Raw genomic sequence first — 8,346 nt, 5'->3', positions numbered from 1 at the left:
TCACCGGTGTGGATAGTTCCGAAAAAAGCAGATTCAAAAGGAAATAAAAGATGGAGACTTGTGATCGACTTTAGAAAACTCGACGAAGTCACGATAGGAGACGCTTATCCTTTACTCTTAATAACTGATATCCTCGATCAACTCGGCGGAGCAAAATATTTTTCAATTTTCGATTTAGCATCCGGATTCCATCAAATACAAATAGATCCAGCTGATTAACACAAAACAGTATTTACAACCCCCCACGGTCACTACGACTTCAACAGAATGCCATTCGGTCTAAAGAATGCACCAGCAACCTTTCAGCGCCTAATGGACCTCGTACTTAAAGGTCTTCAGGGCAATGAACTGTTCGTATACCTGGACGACATAGTCATCTACGCTCGTTCCTTAGACGAACATAACGTTAAATTCAGAAAATTGGCCGAACGTTTACGAAATGCTAATCTTACTCTCCAAACCGATAAATGCGAATTTTTAAGAACGGAAGTACGGTATCTAGGTCATCTCATATCAGCTGATGGTGTAAAACCCGACCCTAAAAACATTGAAGCAGTCCAAAAATTTAACGTACCAAAAACACCGAAAATCGTTAAGGAATTTTTAGGGCTTGCGGGCTACTATCGTCGTTTCATAAAAAATTTCGCAGCAATAGCAAAACCTCTACCAGATTTGACTAGCAAAAACGTTGAATTCCGATGGAACTCAGAACATCAATTAGCATTCGAAACGCTACGCGATAAACTCTGCTCTGCTCCAATCCTTCAATACCCGAAATTCTCCGAACCTTTCATCGTAACAACCGACGCATCTAATTATGCGGTCGGTGCAATTCTTTCACAAGGCAAAGTCGGTCAAGACCCTATGGTGGCTGCTGCCTCAAGGGTCCTAAACAAAGCGGAACAGAACTATTCCACCACCGAAAAAGAAATGGTCGCAGTGCTCTTTGCAATAAAAACTTTCAGATCTTACCTTTATTGCAGGGAATTCTTACTTCTAACAGACCACCGACCACTCGCTTGGGTCGATTCAATGAACGATCCCACTTCACGCGTATTAAGATGGCGAGAAAGATTAAAAGAGTTCGAATATAAAATCGAATACAAACCGGGAAAAATAAACACAAACGCCGATGCATTATCGCGCAATCCAATAACTCTCCCGATAAAACTCAAATGGGGAATCAGTCAAACACCTACAGGTGGAAAACTATTAAGCTTGTTGTACGTCACTCTGTGACCACAACTTTCTTTTTTCGTCGCCCATTTTTTATATCCTGAAATAAATAACTAATTATTAATATTAATAAATAATAGTCTTAAGTGTAAATAAATCCGATAAAGATATAACCCTTAGAAGTAAAAAGTAAAAGCGCTTACCGCTGCAAGCCTCCGCAGGCTAAAAAGGCTCCTCCGCAGTCACCCCAGCTGAAAAAATTCACTCCGCTGGCTGCGCTAACATGTAAATACAAAAATCTTTGTTTAATATTAATTTAATACCTTAAAACTATTTCCTCTCAATGAAGATAAGTTGTACTTGCTTACCCTCGCTGCAACTAGCTGCAAAAGTTCCCTCCGCTGACTCCGTCGGTGGAATTGTCCCTTCTGCTGGGTCTGCGGATCTGTAAATTCAATAACCTTTTAGCATTTTCGAATGTTAGTCCTAAAATCTAGGAATACTAATAGAGCTATTTTACTAACCTACGCTTACTCACTGTCCCTGTCGCTGATGGGGAAAAGTCTTCTTCGCAGTCTTCCCTGGCTGAAATTTCCTTTCCGCTGGCTGCGCTTTACTGTAAATACAACAATCCTTAGTATTAATTAATTTACTTCCTTAAAAATACTTAACATCTAATTATTAATAATCCTACAAGCTAAAGCAACTAATTTTTACTTACCTTTATTGCTATCGGACTAAAAGGTCCTTGCGCTGTTGTTCCAGTGGACGCTGTTGCCCCGCGAGACCTAAAGAATATAATAGTATACGAGAAGGAACTGGAAAATAACATAGCTTAATAACGAGGCCAGTATTAATTCCCTTAATTAATTCCCAATCATTCCCAAACTGTTTCATGCAAAATACCAGAAATACTTACCGTCGGTAACATCGCGAGTACGCGAACACTAAAATCCCCTAGGCGGAGAAATTTTCACTCTCGACGCCACTGTAGCCTGTCTCTAAGGTACGCGCTCGCCCCGAGTCCGTGCGACGCCCCTGCGAGGCCTCTCGATCAGGTACGCGCGAAGTCTAGAGGATCGCGAACAAACCCCGCATAGATTGCATTTTTCCTGAGCTCGGACTACCGTAAGGAGGAAAGAGCTCGCTACCGAAAGGAGGCACCCCAAGCTACCGAAAGGAGGCACCCAAGCTACCGAAAGGAGGCACCCAAGCTACCGAAAGGAGGCCCCTCGCCAAGGGCCGATGGCATAGATTAACCATATTAAAAATCTTTTTATATAGCTTTACATATCGTCAAGTGAACCCCGCGAATTATCACTCGTTTTCGTTTCCGCGTGCTGCGCCATTAGCCGCCGGTTCATGCCCTAGCTGAAATAGTCCGTCGTAATTTTTTTTTGGAGTTCCGTTTTTTTTATTATTTTAACAGCTTCGTGGTTCAAGGACCCATTTCTTTTATCCCGTCAATTTACTTTTCTGTCTTCTTCTCAAAAAAAAAAAAAAAACTCGTACCTCTCATGCCAGCCAAAGATAACCGCAGCACCCGGAGACGTAAACTCCTGCGTCAGCAACGGTTTGCACCCCCGAACGTAACGGTCCATCGTACCGGCATTGACCCCCGCAGCCACGCTATTTGCGAGGAATTTTTTTCGAAATTCCGGAAATGCCCGACCACCTACCGAATAGATGGAATCGTTGAAAATAAAGAAAATGTTAAAACCACCAACGCAGAGTTCAAACTTCCTCTCCCTCTAACTATCCCTCCTAAAAAACCCTTGTCGCGAGAGTTAATCACGGAAGTGAATACCCAAACGGAGTTCGATTCTCTTTTCGACCGGCTTTTAGACGCGCCCCTTCCGCCACCTGACGACGCCACCAGGGCTATCATCCGCGAATTAGAGGACTTAGAACCGGCACGCAAAAAACCAAAGGTGGTAAGCGATGAAATTCTGTCAGGGGAGAATCGAATCCCAAAGGTTGTTCTGACCGACCGGGTCGTTCCCTCGTCGTCTCGGATTGTTTCTCCCAGGGTCCTGGTGAACATCCCGTTGCAGCAGGTGCCCGACAACGGCCAGGGGAAGAGCGGCCGGAGCATGCCGAGCCTCGATTAAGGTTCCCGGCTCAGTACCCTAAAAAACATGAGTTACGGTAAAAAATCCTAAAAAAACAAAAAAAAAAAAAATCAATCAAACAATCAATCAATCCAAGGGTTACTTACCTGTATACTTACCTTACCTACTTACCTTCTGCCGACGACTTCGCTGGAAATCTCACGTGGCCATCGCTGGGCCGAATTCTCACATCCGCGTGGTTCACCCACTCTCACCGCGTTTGCTCCACATTGTTGATCCGCCTCGCTAGCCTATGCTCATCGGTGATTTCAGCAAGCTTAAACCCAGGTATCGCCAGAGCATACTCGTCTGTTTCAAATTCAGACAAAAACTTAAAGAGACCGAAGGTTTCCTTCTCTAATTCGGAAGATGATCAAGAAGATCCCTCCACACCAAACCTTGTTTCAGAACTAACTGATTACACGGATACGGAAGTTCCTAGAGAAACGTACGTTAATCAAGTTAGTGAAGAAACGAACGAAATCCTAAATCATCAGCGATCTGATCAGTCGTCTGATATATGCCTCAGTAACGAGAGCATCCTAAATCCAGAGCTCGAAGAAATAAATTCGTCTAAATCTTTCAATTCCGAGTATCATACGAATTTACGAGAGCAACAAGAAAAATCAAGTTCGTCTAAATCTTCTAGCGCAGAGCATCATGCGAACTCGTTAAGAAACCAAAAAGCAAATTTGTCTAAATCAATTAATTCAGAGCCTCATACAAATTTGCAAGAAAAAATAAATTCGTCTAAATCTTCAAATTCAGAGCATCATACGAATTTATCAAAAAATCTAAAAACAAATTCGTCTAAATCAATCAATTCAAAACGCGACGCGAATTTGTCTCTTAATTCAATCAAAAAACAAAAATCTCAAAGTAGCAATTCAGAAAACCAAGAACTCTATTCGGAATACGATAGATGTAAAAGGAAAATCCTAATGAAGAAGAAAGATCGCGATAAACGGCACAAATCCTGCGGCACTCATAAAAATCGATCTCCCTCTTCTTCAGAAGAATGCGAAGACAACACAGTCGACGCGATCTCTTCAATTGCAACAGATCAAGAGATTTGCCCATCCTCGGATCAGAAAATTTCTGAGGAACAAGACAAATCCTTCATAACCCTCGAAAACACTCACTCCGAAAACTCTGACCCTGCTGAGTCAATGGAGGTCACATCACCACATTGTCCAGACACATCTTCGGCCGAAAGCAGTTCAGAACCCGACGAAAGCCCTTTGCACCTAATCCCTCACACCCCTCCAGTCACTAGTGACCATTCGTCACCCAAGAAAACTAAACTCGCACAACAGCCTTCGGAAAAACGTACACAAAAAACGGCAGAATTTACACCGCCTCCTAGTAAACGTACGAAAGTAAAATCGCACAGGACTACAAGCTCTCTCGAATCAGGGAGTAACCCAGAAGGGAAACCCAAAAGAGCGAAACTCAATCCCAAACACATGACACACAAAATTTCGAAAACAGCTAGGAAACATCGAGTGATCTAAACGGGAAAAGAGCAACCCCTAACGAAAAAACGGTACCTGACTCAAATATAATAGATAGTACGCTCAAGGAACAACGCTTGCAGCTTACTTGCTCCAACGAAAAACTTAATGCCACAAAAAATAAAGAAAATACCACTTTAACACACTCTGAAACCCCAAAGAACAGCAAGGATCCCGAAGTAATGGCAAATACGGTTCACAACGACCAGTGGAAAATTCCCAGACCCCTTAGGAAACAAAGAATGAAAAAACCACCGTTGTTACCGACTCGTAGATCATCAAGAGAGAGAAAGATGAAGCAATGCTCATACTGTTCACAAGCGGGACAACACACGTATGAATATAAAAACCACACCAAACAAATCCAAGATTCAAACAAAACCGGGCTTAACCCACCCCAAAAAATAATTCCTACAGTTATATCAACGACGAGCATTCCAGCGAAACCCCCTAAAAACAGAAAACAAAAACGTACGGACAAAATTCATAAAATTCTTAAACGTAGTGACACAGTCATCGAAGACGAAATTTGTATATCTCCGGAAAACGAAAACGACAAAGAATCGTCGTCCGAAAACGAAAGGCCGCTAAGCCTCCACAACGAAAACAATTTTGAATTATTGCACGAGGACGAAGTACCGACAAACCCTCAGAGGCACGAACCCCTTACACCGACCGTAAATATCGTCACACAACCTCCGAGTGAAACTCCCCCTCCAGCGGGAGGCACCCCAAATATCGTGAACGATAGCGGCACAGAAATCGACACCGTCAATATTATCGAAACAAATGACAATTTAGAAATGGTTAAAGACAACTATATATGTTTCATCTCAGCAGACGGTACGGTGTCAAGCGAGATTGGCAAGAGACTAATCGAACTAGGCTTCCTCACCTTATCCCCCTCGAACAAACTGGAAGTAGGTCAAGTACTAGTTTCAGGTACTAAAAAGAAAAAGACATTTGGCTTAGTCATTCAAGAAAATGATTCATCACCCATCACTCTCGAAAATTTTACAAAATCACTAAAAAATCTTAAAACCAAGATGGAAGAATTAAAAATGAATTCAGCAGCAGTTTCCCAAAGAAGAAATAATTTCGATCCTTCAACTTGGATCAAAATAAAAAATCTTATACGCGAAATTTTCGCACATTCAAAAATTCAAATAAAAATATGTAAAGACGAGATTACAACTGCACCTCAAGAACACAGATTAGAAATAATAAGAGAGTGCCACGACTCTCCGGTAGCAGGTCATAAAGGCGTCACCAAAACATATAATAGAATCCGTCAAAGATATTTTTGGGACAATCTAAAAAAACAAGTAGAAAACTACGTCAGGCAATGCGAAAGTTGTCAAAGGAGAAAATTGGTTCGAATAAAAACGAAACAACCTATGGTCATTACCGACACCCCGATCGACGTATTCGACAAGATCGCAATGGACATAGTCGGACCGATAACACCGGTATCAACCCTAGGTCATCGTTTTATCCTCACCGTTCAAGATAACCTCTCGAAATTCTCCTTCGCAATTCCGCTCATGAGCGCGACAGCAAACGAAATCGCAGACGCACTGGTAACAGAATTCATATGTGTTTTCACCTGCCCAAAAATAATTCTGACAGACCAAGGAGCAGCGTTTAGTAGATATACAACACCGGTTCTGGACCACTTTTTCTCTACTGCGCATGCGCAGAAAAATCCATTGCGCAGGTTCTACTGCGCATGTTCTAGAAGGTTCCATGGGAGGGGGGGGGGGGGGATCGGTGACGTCATAACTGCGCAGTGACCTTGTTTGCGTTGGGCGAATTACGGTGACGTCATAACTGCGCAGTGACCTTGTTTGCGTTGGGCGAATTACGGTGACATCATAACAGCGCAGTGACCTTGGGTGTTTTTTGCGTCATAGGAGAATTGAGGAGGGGTCATCACTGCGCTGTGACCTTGGGTGTACAGAAAAATGACGCGTCTGGAAGCGCAGTGAGGGCCTTGGCAGCGAAGAAGTGGGGGTATTTCTAGGGCAAGATATAAAAGATTGGAATTAAGGGTAGAAAATTTTATTTTTCAAGTTGATCTCAAGATGGACAGATGTGCGTATACAATCGATCCATTGAAACCACCTTCGATGTTGACTAAAAATGATCTCAAATCGATTCCCAAGGTTCTGCTCATAAAATATTATAGCAGATTCATTCCTTCGTTATGGGATCGATTACCTGAACATTTGCAAAGTGATAGTGAGATTCAGTCGTATCAATATTGTCATGATCATTTTAATCCGCCATGGGTGCGGATTAAAATCTCATATTGATGATCTGGGACAAATACGTCGAGACTGTGAAAAATGTTGGGTCATGGAGCAGCTAGTGAATACTTATGCAATTTATTGTACAAGAAATCCTACTGAAATGACGGCAGAAGAACTCTTGATCATATCACCATCAACATTCAAAAAATATTTCAGTGACTTTACAGATATTTTGTGGGAGCGTTTACCACATTATTACAAATCTGACGTTGAAATTCAATCATTTCGTCGATGTTATCATCATTGGAATACATCTTCGATGGGAGAGCACATTGATGACCCAGCACCTTTACGAAAAAATTGTAAAAAATGTCAGGAGAGTGAAATTCACTCATGAACCTGCCCCTCGACGTGCGCGTTGTAAACGAGGCCGCTTCGAGAATTCTCTGTTTTTTCCAGAAATGTTTATGATAATCATTGGAAGGCCACTTCTGCGCGGTTTTGGTAGTTTCAAATTACTTTTTTGGTGGGGGTAATCCCTATAAAACAAATGGTTTTCAAGCTGTTACGGCTCATTACGTTACACGATGGACGACTTGACACCAGATGAGATTAAGCACTTGTGCTGTCTTCCCCCATATTTCTGTGACTACGATGATGCTGTGGTCAAGTATTTCGGTGATGATCCACCGGAAAAAGTATACGAGTTTCTACGGGATCTATCGCAGTTCCAAGCAAATTTGGAACAAGTGAAAAGTGAACGAAAAAAGAGTGAACAAAAATGTGCGCGCTGCGGTTATACTCAGGGATCATTCGGGACTATCGAGAGTCACATTCGAAGTTTACATCGTCAAGTTGAAGAAATAAAAATGAAATTGAATGAGCTGAACGTAGACGATGACGACGACGATGATGATGAAGGAATCAACCTTGACGGAAGAATCAGCAACGTGATTAATCTTTTTCTAACATTGAAGAAGCGTCTGGAGAATATGAAGGAATTTATAGAAATCATACGAGTATAATATGTAGAAAATTTTTATTATTTTTACAAACGTATGTAAATGTTGAATAAAAAAAAAAAAAAAAAATTACATGTTCCCTTTTTTCCGTCTTACATCAGTTTTTTTACATTTCCGCTAATTGGGTTGTATTCAACGATCCGATCGTGTAGAATCAGACAGTACGCGGATGTTTGTGGTGGGAATGGAGTTCCCGATTCAAATTCCAAACGTATATCCACTGGTCCTGATTTCAGGAACTCGTTTTGTTTCGAACAATCGATAACAATGA

General features: G+C 41.8%; 1 long non-coding RNA gene across 1 annotated transcript; it reads right to left on the bottom strand.

Moving 5' to 3' along the window:
- Positions 1–1,218: 1,218 nt before the first annotated feature.
- Positions 1,219–1,942, bottom strand: LOC122413537 (uncharacterized). The gene is made up of 5 exons (XR_006261570.1): positions 1,898–1,942; positions 1,701–1,792; positions 1,545–1,621; positions 1,380–1,454; positions 1,219–1,276 (listed from the first exon to the last, which is right to left on the bottom strand). It is a non-coding gene; the product is annotated as an uncharacterized lncRNA (long non-coding RNA).
- Positions 1,943–8,346: the final 6,404 nt, after the last annotated feature.

The sequence above is a fragment of the Venturia canescens genome, chromosome 7, assembly GCF_019457755.1.
Source record: "Venturia canescens isolate UGA chromosome 7, ASM1945775v1, whole genome shotgun sequence".
Classification (NCBI taxonomy): domain Eukaryota; kingdom Metazoa; phylum Arthropoda; class Insecta; order Hymenoptera; family Ichneumonidae; genus Venturia; species Venturia canescens.
This window is presented reverse-complemented; position numbering and strand designations above follow the sequence as displayed.